The sequence below is a fragment of the Vipera berus genome (assembly GCF_964194415.1).
Source record: "Vipera berus genome assembly, chromosome: 2".
Lineage (NCBI taxonomy): Eukaryota > Metazoa > Chordata > Lepidosauria > Squamata > Viperidae > Vipera > Vipera berus.
In genome coordinates, this window is record NC_138203.1 from 90,605,743 (window position 1) to 90,621,904 (window position 16,162).

The following is a 16,162-nucleotide window of genomic DNA, read 5'->3' on the forward strand; positions in this document are numbered from 1 at the left end:
CCCCAGAGTTCTTCAGAACACTGTTTATAAAACCATGGCATAAAGGAAGGCAGGAGAGCTTTTCGTTAGGGAGGAAGATACTGCAGAGATGGAGGTAAAGCTTCTGGCCATCTTCTTCATTCCGTCTTTCTTTTGCCTTTGATGGGCAACAACGTTCCTTCTTCCACTTATCCTAAGGTTTACAGGAGCACTGGAGTTGGTAGAGAGGGAAGCAGAACCTACATCCTTATCTAAGAAGAATGCAGTCAGCATTTCCTAGAATCTCTTCCAGAACACAGTATATGAAGCTTCAGCTGGTGCAAAATGAGGGGACATCTTCAGCTTCCTCGAACCCTGCTGGCCTTTCATGAAGCACCAAAACCTTGGCTTTACCATCAGTGTAGGACCCTGATAGTCTTATGGCTTGTTTGAGTAGCTTTGAGTGGTCCCCGCTGCTATTTTTTTATCTTTTTTTGTTTTTAACTCTGCTCATTTTTATTGTTTTAATTGCGAGCGGCCCAGAGTCCACGTAGGGGGTGGTCCTCGACTTACCACCACAATGGAGCTCAACATTTCTGTTGATAAGCGAGGCAGTTGTTAAGTGAATTTTGCCCCGTTTTACGACCTTTCTTGCCTCACTTGTTAAGTGAATCACTGCGGTGGTTAGGTCAGTCACGCGGTTGTTAAGTGAATCTGGCTTCCCCATTGACTTTGCTTGTCAGAAGGCCGCAGAAGTCGATCACATGACCCAGGGACGCTGCAACCGTCATAAATACGAGACAGTTGCCAAGCATCTGAATTTTGATTACGTGACCATGGTGATGTTGCAACGGTCATAAGTCACTTTTTCTCAGGGCCATTTGTAAGTCGGAACGGTCCCTAAATGAACTGTTGTATATTGAGGACTACTTGTGGTGCCTTGTTGCCTTTCCCTCAGCTTCTTGGGAGAGAAAATACTGGGAGGAGAAGACAGGCCATCGACAGACATTTCTGTACGTAGAAGTGATGGATGGGTGCCACATCACATGTGAATTGAGGCATGTCATGGACCACACAACGGAGGGGTGTCAGCCCTTCAAAGTTGATCAGACTTGGAAGCCAATGTGATGTACGTCAGTACTATTTTTGCAGTAATGCTTTAAAAATAGAATCTTGCCAGTCTCAATGTACTTTCCCCCCCTGCTCACTTAATCTTCATGTAAACTAAAGAGGAGACTGTCTTGAGACATTTACTCATGTTATACTCTTGGCATGAGCTCAGACCCCTTTTGTCTGATTGTTGCCTTGCCCTTCCCTCCCCTCTGGTAGCCACAAGGACAGAAGAGGAGGCCCAAAGCCACACTATAGTCTTGCTCCCGCTCTTGCCACTGTCCCACAAGACCATCCCACTCTGCCCTCTACAAGTTGCATGGCTTACAGCACGGACAACCTTATCTGCAGTTTCATATTGGCAGAAAATCATAACTTGGGGAATTTGTGCAACCGTTGTTTACATTATATTGAGATTGATAATTGGATCTCTTTCTGTGCATGTGTAGCCTGGCCAACACAAAATGCAAGTACAGTAGTTAGAGTATGAAAGTGGTGTTATATTAGTTTAAATATTTGTTTCGAAAGCCCTGAGTAACATATCTTCCCAAGGAGTCATGCTCAATTTTTTGCCTGTTCATACAAATAATTTGTCAACCAGGAACTTGTTTCTTTGGCCCAGGACAGGTTGAAAATGTAAGTCAGTATTGACTGGATAAGCAGGCACACATTCCTAATGGCAGGCTTTTCCCAGGTACATAGTGTGGCTAGGAATCAGATATATGAATAAGCAACTGTTTCCAAAGGAGATCACTACTGTTTATTAATTGCTTTATTGATTAGCAGTCTGATCCCCTCCCTGTTTGCAACTCTGAAAATAGAGTGACAGCAAGGCTAATGAAGCTTTGGGGTTTATCCACTTCTCAGTTCTCATCTTTTTTTTCATGTGACCGGCCATAATTGCCCTCTCTTTGGTGAATAGAATGTTACGTTTCTTCTGCTGCTCTTGCCAAGGCCCTTTGAAGTTCCACATAGTTTTCAAGCTACTAGTCCAGTATGCGATCTTGATCAAAACCTATTTCACATTGTGCGTGATGATTCTGTGTCTTCACAAGGAGTGGAATGGATGCCGGACTAACGCTGTTGGGTTGGTTGATACATTTACTGTTCTGGAGAATAATTAAATAATTAACATTTCTTAAAATTTAGAAATGATTTTTAAAAGTGACTAATTGTTTTAAAGTTAAAAGATTTTCAAAGAATAGTTAAATAATTAAAGTGTTTATTTATCTATTTTATTAAGAATACCTGGGGCCTACCTGTCCCTCTGTGACATTTGTTTCTCACCATGCCAGTGTGCTTCTGCTTCATCTGCTGTCTTAAGTAAAAGGCACAATGTTGATAGAACCTCCATGCCTGCCTTTTATTAGTGTTGAGAAGGGAAAGGACTAAGTTTTATGTCACCTCCCAAAATCTAGTACCCAGAGGAACAAGGTAAGGACAAATAAATGGTCATCATTAGAGGTCTGCCAAATAAGTGGAAAAATAAGAGCTTTTCTTTTTAAAGTAATTCTGAACGTTTGTATTCTTAAGTTGGAAAAGGACAGTTTCCACATTAATTCTGCCAACCTCTCGGTAGGGAATTTATTAGACCATTCAGAGGCTGTTATTCTTCTCTCAGCTCTGCTTTGCTTTCTCAAAGGCATAGGAAATGTTTGTTACTGACCACAATAGTAGAAACTAAAATGTACTACGTGCAGGGAACATTTTTTAAAAAAGTTCTGCCCGTTTTACGACCTTTCTTGCCAGAATTGTTAAGCGAATCACTGCAGTTGTTAATAACGTGATTATTAATTGAATCTGCATTCTCCGCTGACTTTGCTTGTCAGAAGATCACAAAAATGCCATTGTAACTTCAAACAGTCACTGAACGAATGATTTTAAGTTGAGGACTGTCTATTGGCCAGACTTTAGTGGGGGGGGGGGAAATATTGTGTCAGTGGATGGAATATCTGCTAAGCCTGTGTCAGAACCCAGGTGAGGATGTTGCATCTGATCAATGCTTCAGCTAATTCCCAATTGCCCCGGTTTTTTTTAATCTGATTTTTTTAAAATTTAATTCTGCATGCTGACTCCAAATTGCAGATGGGCTACTGTCTGATTGCCTAGTTTCATTTAGTTTGTTTGCCTTTCTGTACTTTGTTTACTCTTGTTTTTCATATCTCAGTGCAGCTTTTTTTTATCATTTACTATATATTCTCCTAATTCGGATGGCTTTGAAGAATTGAACCGTGTCCCTAAAGCATGCTTGTTTTTTTAAAAAAATGCATAATTTAGCTTCAGTGTGCATAATGTTGCCTAGCAATGGGCTTCTAAGAGAACAACCAGGATTGTATTCACAGATCATCCTGATTGTTTTCCAATCCCTTATGGTGCACAGTTATATTCTGTGCATAAGGTTACTGCCTAAAACATCACCTCAGTGAGTATTCCCTGCTTCCCCCATCTCCTAACTTGTAAAATCTTGGTGGAGCAGTGGGCTAATGCCTCCTTAAGTAACACCAGCTGCCTGCAATTAGTGCAGGTTCGCATCCCACCAGGCTCAAGGTTGACTCAGCCTTCCATCCTTCCGAGGTAGGTAAAATGAGGACCCAGATTGTTGGGGGCTATAAGCTGACTTTGTAAACATGCCGCTTGGGGGGGGGGGGCGAAAGCCCTAATAAGCAGGCATATACATAGAATGAAGGCTATTGCTAAGCACATTGATTTGTGCTTTAAATTGTAAGCCGCCCTGAGTCTTCGGAGAAGGGCAGGATATAAATGGGATTAAAAAAAAATCTACCTACTCTGGGTGATATTACTATCCCGTTGTGGATTTCTTCACTTAAAAACAGGGTTTCATTGAATGCCAGGTAAGTGAGTGGGAGGGATGTCACAACTTTGGAGAAGCACTCTTTCATATTTATAGGGAAATTCTAAAGTAGGGGGGGGACAAGAAGAGGGGGGCACAGGATTTTTCTCAGTTCAGGCCTATATTTCTTATGAAATATTCTCTTCCAGGCTCAACGACAATATCGAGAAAGCAGAATCTGGAAAGGGAGGGCTACATTCTCTCCCTCCATTTTTCCCCCCCTGACCTGCCTTTTATTCTTTTTCTGACACTTTCTGTCTCTTTATGTCCCTACTCTCCCAAGAGGGGGAGAAAAAAGCAACAACACAACAGATCGCTCCTATCAGAGATATGAACAAAAGCCATTTGCAAAAGACTTTGCAAAAGTAGGTCAATGACTGTAGGTTGCTCCTTCTAACAGTAGGTGCGGGTTTTTATGAAAAGTTCTTCTGAAAAACAAGCCTATAAAATGTGCATACACATCAGGCATTTCGATATACATGTTACTTTTTGGAAGGCGAATTCCCTAGGATGATGCACATTTATTTAGTTTTCAAGGGTATCCATTTTATGGGTATTTTCCCCGTTAAGATTTCCGTTACTTGTACACCGCCTGAAGAACTGCATTGCAAAATTCAGAGTACCAGTGTAACTGTACTGACTTATTGAAATGCTAAATAGCAATGTGTCAACATCCTCCTAACACTATAGGGAAATGCCTATGACAGTGATGGCGAACCTTTTAGAGACTGAGTGCCCAAATCGCAACCCAAAACCCACTTATTTATCGCAAAGTGCCAGGGCCGCATCAGCATTGTGGTGCCTTTGGGGGGGGCAGGGAGGTGCCTCTGAGTGCTGCCTCTAGCACGCAAAAAACGGGGGCGCAAAAATGGGCCACCGTGCTGCAAGGTGCAGAAACAGCTGCCGCTGCACCATGAGATACAGATACAAGGCATTGTGCCACGCAAGAACGGGGCAGGGCTAGTGAGTATAATGCAGACATTAGCTCCACCCGATTTGCAGTGCCTGCGTGCTCGTGGCCCTGTGCATACATGCACGCATGTAAAATGCTTCTCCCTCACTTTTCTTCCAGTCCACCAATTGACAATGGTTGGTGACCTCTGCTCCACCACCTCTACTCGAGCTTGGTAGTCGGCCGCTTCGTCTCCTTTGTGCTGGGCGGGGCTCCTTGTTCCGGGCAGCGGTGGTGGCCTGATGGACCTGCTGCTGGCACCAGTGGCGCGCGTGCCAACAGAGAGGGCTCCGAGTGCTGCCTCTGGCACGCGTGCCATAGGTTTGCCACCACTGGCATATGAGAATAAAAATGTATTTGCCTGACTCAAATAAAGTTGTATTCAGGCGTACCCCATTAGAAATGGTATTTCAGAGAACAGATCCAGAAGGCTAAATCCTGGTTAACTATTTGACTACGTCTCAGCATGGAGAGGCATCCTGAAGAACTCTTTCAAAGATGACTTCAGAGTATGGATATGTAGGAACCCTAACATGACTTTCCCTAACTTGATGGTGTTCAAAATTACACTGGGCTTCAGTTCCCAAAATGCTCTGGCAGCGTCACCAGAGATACGAGGCCCCAAATCCAGAACTCCCAGCAGAGGATCAGCTGTTTCAAAGTATATTCTGAAGTTCTACAAGCGATTTCCCCCCCTCATCTTTTTCAGCTGTAGAAATATAAAATACCTGCCCATACAAATGAAAACGCTTGTTGATATTACAGTCAGTTTGGTGGGAAATGATTAACCTATCGCTTATCATCTGTTGGCACCTCCTCGGCAGTGGTTGCAGAGGTCAGATTGCCTGTGTTCCTCCCCCCCCCCAAGTTCTTCCTTTAAATTACTAGACAAAAAAAAACAAAAAACAATTTAGCTGGTGCTCCATGTCACTGACCTGTTAGAAGAAAGATTACTTTGGCATCCTAGAGAATCATCTCCCCCCCCCCCCAAGGCAGCTCCTTTTGTTCCAGAAGAAAACATTGCCAAATATTTAGTTTGGGTAATGAATCCGCAAATGTCTCTTTGGCGATAGGAATTTACACACACACACACACACACACACACACACACACACACACGGATATGCTGAGAGGTTTCTGTGTTCTTACCAATTTTACTTTAAAGCCAGAGTGCTGTTGCTAAGAGTTTGCTCTGGGAATTATGCATCAGTGAGGTCCATTTCACAGCAAGGGAAGGAGATCAAAGGCTCTTCATTTCCCTGACTGAAAGCAACATGGAGAAAGATGGTGAACCTGCCTGCTTTCACTATCTTTTGGTTTGTGGGAGAGGCAAGAATAGCAATTGGCAAAGTAGAGGAGATAACCACGGTTTGTTCTAAAGTAATAGAATGAATCACAAACTCAGTCTAAAATGTACTGGGTCTGATACAAGGGAGGGAACACCTTATCCAAATATGTCTCTTTTTGTTGTTGTTTTTTACACTCAGGCTCACCATCCGCTAACCAAGGAGGAACACATTTAGTTTTACTCTCTCCTCTCAAGCTTTGTTGTGATTCAGGGTCAGCCTGTGGGTTCGGCAGTTGGGTCGGACGATTCAGAGGAGGAGGAGGGGGGTGTTGGACAGCCTGCAGAGGATAGCCCTGAGGCTTCGCAGAGCCCTCAGCCAGGCCCCTCCCATCTGGTTACGACGCAGACCCAGCTGTGTGAGCCTGACAGCGTGGATGAAGATGACCCACAGCTGGCCCTGTTCAAGGACGCCCGACGCAGGAGGCAGTCAATCAGGAGTAAACAGAGGAAGGCAATGGGGCACCTCGGAAGGAGGCAGAGAGAAGCCACGCCTTGAACTGTTTAAAAGGGGAATGTGTGGGAGAGCTGGTTTGCTGAAGGCAACTGTTTGAATAGCTCCTGTTTCATGGTTCGTGTTTTTGTTTTGCTCTGTTTGGTCTGTTTTGTGTCAATAAATTTGGCAGGCTTAGTTCCAGCCTCTTGCCTTTTTGTAAAGGGGTTGTCCCTGCCTTTTCTGCAGGGCCGGTAGTAGGCTGGTACAGAACAAGCTTTTCCAAACTAAGAGGAGGCAAGCTGTGTTTGGGTGAAGGAAAAAAAAGCAACTTTCACATGTATGAAAATGAAGTAACTGCAAACACACAAGAGCCAGAATCCTGATTCCCTAGAAGAATGAGTTACAGTTTTGTTGAAACATTTTATTTTATTTTATTTTCCTCTGGGAAAACTAGTGGAGCAAATAACATAAGAAAAAGTTATTTGCACCAACGGTTTATCAAATTATATAAAACTGAGAATGAATTCTGCTGCAACAAGGCACAATGAGAGAACATCAGAAGCCCAGTTTTTAGTTGAAATAAATTAACGTGTGCTTGCTTGGTTTATTTGGCTGTCAGAAAATCTTCTTCCTATATCATTCCCTATCAGAATCCAAAACTCTTCATATACACATCAGAGATTTGATTGCTCAGTTTGATTTTTTTTTGTTAAATACTCGTCAAATCACCAAAATACTTGCTCAAAAATGGTATAATTGCTATATGTTATGGTTAGGGTTAAAATTCATTTACTCTCTTTGCTCATTCTTCTTTCGTACTTAACGACAAGGAGAGTTTTCACTTTTAAGTTACCAATTAAATTACCAGCCTGGAAAATGGCTGTATGTTTATAGGATGGCTTAGAAGGAGGTTGAGTTTAACTTGTTTTGAATAATTTAAATTAACCACCTTTTTAAAATTTAAGATACCCTGGAAGGTCCTGGTTTCTTGAAAACAATAGTAAAATCTTTTGCCCTGAGAAAGACATGCATAAGCATGAAACAGGCACTTATTTTCATATCAAAAAAATTGATGGTTTCTTATCATGCCGAACCAAATCTTCGTGATCTTTTAAATTCAGAATTCAAACGTGTGGTTTTTTTAGAGTGCATATACAAAGAAGATAACTATTGGAAGCATCACAGCTCAAAACATGTTATTTAGTCTGTTAACTACCAGTAAAAACATATCAGATAAAATTGATGCAGAAGGCAGCTTCCACATTCTTTGGGTTTTGAGCTGTCTGTGAGTTCTCTTCCCTTGGCTTTCATTGTGTCCATGCTCAGGCAGTTTCAGAGTTATTCCAAATCATTTTCCTGGATTTAACAGAGTTGAAAGGGACCTTGGAGATCTTCTAGTTCAGACATGTCAAACACAAGGCCCGGGGGCCAGATCCAGCCCGTGAAGTGGTTTCATGCGGCCCGCAAAGCCATCCTGGAAACAGTGAGGGAACGGCCCCCACTGCCTTGGCCCTGGCCCGGAGACCCTCCTCCTGCCAGAGATCCTCAGATCTGTCCCACTCCTGCCCAGGCCCCCATAGTCACCCTGGATGTGAACGATGTAGAGCTAGCCACGCCCACCCAGTAGGCCATACGCACTTTAGCCACGCCCACCCAGTAGGCCATGCCCACCCAGGCCACAACCATCCAGCCCCCTGAGGGCAACCGCAATGCTGATGCAGCCCTCAATGAAATTGAGTTTGACACCCCTGTTCTAGTTTATGTACCTAAGAAGCTCTGATTTGTGCACAGTTTAAAATGACCTATACTATATTTACAAGACTCGTTCAGATGACACAACAGAATCAAATTCTGTAGTAAACCACCAAGGGAGGACTTATGGCAAACTGAAGGTGTCTTTGCAAAAGTGGAGCGGATAACTGGCAAAAAAGAACAAGGAATTGGAGTGTAGACCAGTTCTTTGGAACCTCTCTTGATCAGGGTTGGATGAGAGATCGCCCGCATATGCTCTGGACAGCTACTCCTTGTGAGGAGACTGTGAGTCAGTGGTCTTCTGCAGGCTTGCGTGCTGGGGGACAATGGGATTCAGCATCTTGTTCCCAACCCTGGTGGAGCCTTTTAAAGGATACCAAGTTCACAAATCCCACTTTCTAGTCAATTTTGGAAATTGCCTATTAATCGTTTTAATGTCGTTAAGAGATCTTTGGAACAAGAAGTTTGAAAAACGGCCAGGTGAGCTTCAAAAATAAGAGTGAAATTAACAGCAGACTTAGGAACTTAAAAGAATTTGAAATACACAGATAAAAGCTAAACAAGATTTTGATCTAAAGAAGTTAGAAATGGATTAAGGGTGCTGTTAGGCATATGGTGTTAGCCTACAATGTTGGGTTGAAAATATATTAACCATAATGCTATGTCTTTAAGTTGTTAATTGGCCAATGGGTGTGTAAGTGTTCTCATGGCCATAAGAGGAAGCTAGGAACGTAGCTTCTCTCTCTCTCTGAATTCACTGCTCTCTACTGTTACTGTTTTTGCTCTGCTGTTGGTTTACTACTGTTGTAACCTGAACTGTGTATTGACCTCTGGACCGGTAAGAAGACTTTGTAGTTTGGATTACTCCTTGGACTGTTGCTATTGTGTATGACTTGGACTGTTTATTTTTTGACTGTGCATTTTTGTTCTTACACCACCTCAAAAGTAAACTACTTTTTGTTTTTATAACTCAGTGTATTCTTGTGTGACTTTTACTGCTCTCAGTGCCCTTCCTTGTCTGTGCAACTCTTTGGTAGCACAAGGAGACCCTGCACAATAAATTCCTTAACATTGGTTATGGGCCCAGGCCTGTACTGAGAGTTAGTACACACAGTATTCCTAGCTGAGTTTGTATTTGGTGTAAAATGGCACAAGAACAGTTGTCAGGCATCTCCTGGATAACCCGGTTGGATGGGACAAACTATGTTTCCTGGTCCACGAAATGCTGCTTGCTTTTGCGCAAGGAAGGACTATGGACTGTTGTAAATAACCCACCTGATACTACTGCTTGGGATGCAAATAACGAAGAGGATGCAAAGAAGGTAGACGACTTTAAACGTAGCAATGAGAAAGCTCTTTGCATTATTGGACTAACACTGAATGACCAGCAGCTTGTCCATATTCGTGGTGAGGAGTCTGCTGCTAGGTGTTGGGATGTTTTGCGAAGGCTTTATGTTCGTGACAGTGTGGGTGCACATATACACCTTACACGTAAGCTGTTTAGGGCTCGTCTGCAGAAGAATGGAGATATGCTGACCCATTTAAATTACATGAAGGCAACTTTTCAAGAGCTTCATGAAAAGGAGCTGATTTTTTCAGAGTTGCATCAGGTCTACATTATTCTGTCATCTTTGGATGAGAGTTATGATGGATATGTTTCTTCTTTGGAAGTCCTGACCAGAGAGGAACTGACATTGACTAACATTACTGGGAGACTGCTGGAAGAGTCCAGAAGGAGGCGTGACAGAGACCAGCTGAGAGAGACACAACCACGAGAGGAGCAGCCATTTACCACTGCTTACAATGTCAAGAAATGTTATTCTTGTGGGGCTACAGGGCATATAGCCAAATTCTGTAGAAAGGGTAAAAAACAGAATGTGAATAGCAGTGGGAAGGCTAAGAAGGGCATTGGTTTGGCTATTTCTGGTGAATCAACATCCAGAAATAATGAATTGTGGGTTGTTGATAGTGGGGCTTCACAATGCATTACTAAAGAGAAAAAGAGGTTTATTAATATGAAAAACAGCAACCAATATGTTTCACTGGCCAATGGTTGGAGGATGAAGGCCTCTGGTGAAGGTAATTCCTATTGTCCATGCATTGATGAACAGTTACCTATGTTATATATACCTAAACTAAGATTCAACTTGTTATCTGTAAGGGAATTGGTTAAAGTTGGGTTTGTGGTAACATTCAGAGGGGAGCAATGCACTATTGAGAGAAATGGAACCTGTGTAACTGCTAATTTGAAAAATGGTTTATTCGTTCTCACAAGTAACCAGGTTAGTACAGTTAAAGCTAACTCGATATGTGAGAACAAGAAGCCACATGATGAATGTATACATTTATTGCATAGGCGGTTAGGGCATGTAAACTTTAGCTCACTACGTAAAACAGTGGAATTAGTAGAGGGAGTTAAACTGAAGCCATGTAGTAAGTATTTGAATTGCAATGCCTGTAATCAGGAAAAGAGTAAGGCAACTCCTGCACACAGGATAAACAGCTTCAAAACAACTGTTCCTTTGGAAGTTGTGTTTGCTGATTTAATTGGACCCATGAAACCAAGTTTAGGAGGGTCATGTTATGTTTTAAGTATATTGGACCACTACTCTAGATATGGTTTTTGTTATCTGCTTAAGTCAAAGGCAGATACTTTCCAACAATTTGCAAACTGGCTGAAGTTCGTGGAGAGAAAAACAAAGAGAAAGGTTCAGTGCATAATTACTGATAATGGTACTGAATTTACAAATAAGCGTTTTGTTGATATGCTAGAATCAGCTGGCATTGAGCATAAACATTCAGCCCCTTATAGGCCTCAACATAATGCATTTGTTGAGAGACGTGGGCAAACGTTACAAGCCATGATGAGAACCATGTTAAGAGATTCTGGCTTAACAGATAGACTGTGGGGGGAGGCAGCAAAATGTGCAAACCATGTTCTGAATATAGTTGTTAATACTTCTACTGGTAAAATACCATATACTATATGGCATGGTAGAAGACCAAACCTTGATTACCTGCACACGTTTGGCACCCCAGCTTGGGTCCACATTCCTGCACAACTCAGGAGTAAAGGCCAACATAGGGCTAGGCAATTATACTTCGTAGGTTACGAAGCTAATCACAGATCCTATCGTTTCTGGGAACGAGGCACAACTAATGTATATAACAGTGCTAGTGCAAAATTCCTTGAGCACGTTGGTTGGGATAGGTTAGAGCAAGTAACTGTTAATACTGATCCTCTAGTGTTTGAGGACTCCTCTGATAACGTAACTAGTAATGATAATGCATCTCCTGTAAATATAAAAGATGAAGAGGAGATAGGGGAGATAATAGAGGAATCAGAGGAAGGAAAGGAGACAGAAATTCAAAGCCCTGTAATTCCTTGGCGTTCAATGCGTATCAGACATCCACCTGATCGCTATGAAGCTAGTATAGTATGTCAAGTTAGTGTAGAGCCATCTAACTATGATGAGATCAGGATGTATCCTGAAAAGGAACAGGCATCATGGAAAGCTGCAATGAACAGGGAGTTGAAGTCTTTGCAGAATCTTAAGGTTTATCAGAAAGCAAAACTGCCACCTGGTGAGCAAGCTATAGGTTGTAAATGGATATATAAGATAAAGAAGGGTGTAGACGGAACTATAACCCATAAGGCACGTTTGGTTGCACAAGGTTTTGCCCAAACTACTGAGGATTATGACGAGGTGTTTGCACCCAGTCTAAGGGCAACTACTTTAAGAGCAGCTTTAGTATGGGCGGCTAAAAACCAATATATGGTTAATCATGTAGATGTTGAAACTGCATATCTACATGCTCCATTGCAACATACTATTTATTTAAGAATACCACCAGGATTGACCAGTGATAGAGACCATGATTGTTGGGAGTTAAAGAAAAGCCTCTATGGATTGAAACAATCAGGCTATGAGTGGAACAAATGTATAGTTAATGAGTTAAGTGCATTAGGTTTTTGTAGCCAGTAATGCTGATCCTTGTTTGTTTAGAAGAGAACACAACGGAGCATTATCTTTTATTTTATTATTCACAGATGATATTGCAATAATAACAAAAACTGAGTTAGAAGCACAAACTATCATTTCAAGATTGCAAAATAAATTCACAATTAGAAATCTTGGAGAAATTAGCCACTATTTGGGGTTAGATATTGTGAAAACAAATAGGGGTTTTAAGGTGTCACAAGCCAGTAAAATATCTCAGTTATTAAAGAGATACAATATGGAAATGTGTAAACCAGCTAAAACTCCGATGGCTATGGATTTTAAGGACACTAATGTTGAGAGTCCTGTATTTGATAAGACTATGTACCAATCTTTGATAGGAAGTCTTATGTATCTGAGTAATTGGTCTAGACCTGATATTTCTTACTGTGTAAATCAATTAGCTAGGTACAACAATAATCCAACTGTTAGACACTGGCAATCAGCTAAACGAGTATTAAGATATCTGAAGCAGACTATTCACTACTCGTTATATCTAGAGCCAAATCGTGAGTTAATCCTTACTGCATATGCAGATGCGAGTTTTGCCTCTGATTCAAACACTCGTAAATCTACCTCAGGGTTGGCTATAATGTTGGGTGATTCTTTGATTGGATGGAAGTCTATTAGACAAAAACACATAAGCTTATCTACAATGGAGGCTGAATTTTCATGTTTATCAGTGTTATGTACAGAACTGCTAGTGTACAAACAATTATTGTTAGATATGGGTTTAAATGTAAATGATCCATTCATTGTGTATGAGGACAATCAAGCTGCAATAAAGATGGCTAATAATGCTGCAGTAAGAACAAGATCTAAACATACTGATCTTCGTTATTTAAATGTCAGACAATGTGTCAAAGATAAATTAATACAGTTAGAGTATTGTCCATCTGATGTAAATATTGCAGACCATTTTACGAAGGTACAAAGTGCTGTGAAACACAATGCTAATTGTGAAAGAATGTGCATAAGATTGTAAGAGTTATATATTATTCTACCCAAAGGGGAGAATGTTAGGCATATGGTGTTAGCCTACAATGTTGGGTTGAAAATATATTAACCATAATGCTATGTCTTTAAGTTGTTAATTGGCCAATGGGTGTGTAAGTGTTCTCATGGCCATAAGAGGAAGCTAGGAACGTAGCTTCTCTCTCTCTCTGAATTCACTGCTCTCTACTGTTACTGTTTTTGCTCTGCTGTTGGTTTACTACTGTTGTAACCTGAACTGTGTATTGACCTCTGGACCGGTAAGAAGACTTTGTAGTTTGGATTACTCCTTGGACTGTTGCTATTGTGTATGACTTGGACTGTTTATTTTTTGACTGTGCATTTTTGTTCTTACACCACCTCAAAAGTAAACTACTTTTTGTTTTTATAACTCAGTGTATTCTTGTGTGACTTTTACTGCTCTCAGTGCCCTTCCTTGTCTGTGCAACTCTTTGGTAGCACAAGGAGACCCTGCACAATAAATTCCTTAACAGGTGCAATTAAACTTGAAATAGTTACTGTAGGATTTCCACAGGATGAGGGCAATGGCAGAGAAGGCTCTCTTCCTGGACCTTGCCAGTTGAAATTCTTTAACTGGCAGGGTTCGTAACATACCTTCTCTGCCTAACCTGATGGGCTGATATAATGACAGTTGTGCAGTTAACTTGACCCTGTGCCATGTATTGTTTTAAAAGTCATAACCAATACCTTGAAGTGGACCTGGAAGCAAACCAGCGCCTAGTGCAGCTTGTGCAGCAGAGATGTTACACATGTGCTGATCTTGGGGTGCTCAAAATTGCATGCATGGCCACATTCTGTACTAGCTGAATGCGGATTTCATTCTTCCAGGAAAACTGATGGTGTTTCCCTAACATGATTCTGAAATTTGTAGCAAGCAGGATTGTCACCCCAGTTTAACAGCTTGGAATTGATTCTTTGGAGAAATTGTAACAGAAAGAACTGGTGGAGAAATGGTTTGAATGTAGCAGACTCTAAATTCTTTAAAACATATATACATCCATTCTTTCCCATGTTTCCCCCCCCCCCCCCGGGTGCAGGCTATTTGTGGTGTTTATAACTATTCCTCTTATAAATTAATCATTTACTGATACACAGTGCTGTCACTTCAAAATTACAAATTGCTTTTGATGTCAAACCCTTTGGCTAATCTAATTTTCATTTTGCTTTTGTTTGAAAGAAACCTGTGGGTATTGCTAATTGATATTAACAGTGAGTATGAATTCCATAATATGTACAGTATATAGTAACACACACACATATTTTTACACTGTAGGTATGAATAGAAACCAAGGGCAGCTTCCTTGCTTCATATGAGAGTAAGTGCTTCTATTAGAAAATACCTTAAAATAATTAGGGTATGTTGGAGGTAAATCCCATTGGTAACCAAAGCACTTTAGTTATAAAGAGATCATGATTTAATATTTGTGCTGGGGTTCTTGAAATGTAATATCTATAAAGTAGCAAGACTATTCCAGTAATAGTATCTTCCATATGAAATGGAACTCTTTGTTTTGGGATAGTTCACAGATCATTTCCTAGTCTAGTTTTTAATTTTTGTTCTGTGGAGATTGTGATACTGTTGTTTTAATCATGCTTAATGTTAATTGACTTGTCTTGCTGATGGTATAATAAACAGTCCATTTATTGTAATTTTTATGAAGTACCTTGGGGGCCTTTTTTTGGAAAGGCTGAATTGATGGTTTTTTTTCTCATTCATCAGTCCTTTTTTTCCAATTGCTGATTTTATTATTATAAAGCTGTTATTTTACTTTCTAAATATGCTGTTAGCCATTCAGTACAAACATTTAGTGGTTGGTGGTCAATAAACAACAGGACATTACTTCTGATTGGTTTGCACTGTCCCACCCCATCCCCAGGAGATGCTCCATGTGTTGGAAGTTCTCCAGGACTCACAGTTCTTAAAGATGGATAATGTGGCTAGAGGAGCCTTCATTTATCTCGAACAGATATGCCAGTTACAATCCTATCTGGGGAAAAAAAAATTGATCCCCCTGTAGCTGGACTACTGTCAGGAAAACTTTGGAGACGATTCAGAAGCTACACCTGAGGTGCAGAAAGTGGTGTCCAGAGGGCTTATGGTCCAGATTGATTCTGCAGAGTAACATTGATTTCACGTTGCTACACTTGACTACCAAGCAGGCTTTTATGTCCACTTCAAAGAGCTGGCTATTGTCTTTTAAGCCAAATACACTGCAGCACCGGGATCTCTCAGGAGTTATATTGACAAAATTTAATCTGCCTGCCTGCTCTTTAGCTTTTTCTCGTGAGAGTGCATGGAGTCTACATTACACAGCAGACCTTCGTAGCAGTTGCCAGCACACTATGAACTAGGGCAGCCCCATGCGTCTTTTGTAGTTTTGGAGACTGTGAAGGACCACCAGTATGCCCTTTGGCCCTGTCTGATAGTGGATGAGCCTTAAATTCAGGAACAATTATTACTGTTGTCACGAACGCAGCTTTATGTCCTGTCTCTCTTGTCCTCTTCTTTGGCTGCTGCTTTGGGGAAAAGGGGTTGGAAAAAACCGGAGCCCCAGACTTTTCTTACTTTCACTGATGCCTTTTTTAAATGGAGGAAATGGGAGTAAAGTGTTGGTTATCGCCACAGCTACCAGCATGCATTTCCCCCTGATGCTTCATTCTGGCCTAAGGCGGAAAAGAAATTTGCTTGACATTAACCTTCCCCCTGTCTCAGCCTATTAGAATCGCCCTTTTCTTTCCTTTT

The 16,162-nt window shown here is 41.3% G+C and overlaps 1 long non-coding RNA gene across 1 annotated transcript in view; it reads right to left on the reverse strand.

Moving 5' to 3' along the window:
- The window catches only part of LOC308662277, a 907,910-nt gene that overhangs the window by 811,598 nt on the left and 80,150 nt on the right, over positions 1-16,162 (reverse strand). The gene's annotated exons all lie outside the window — the stretch shown is intronic.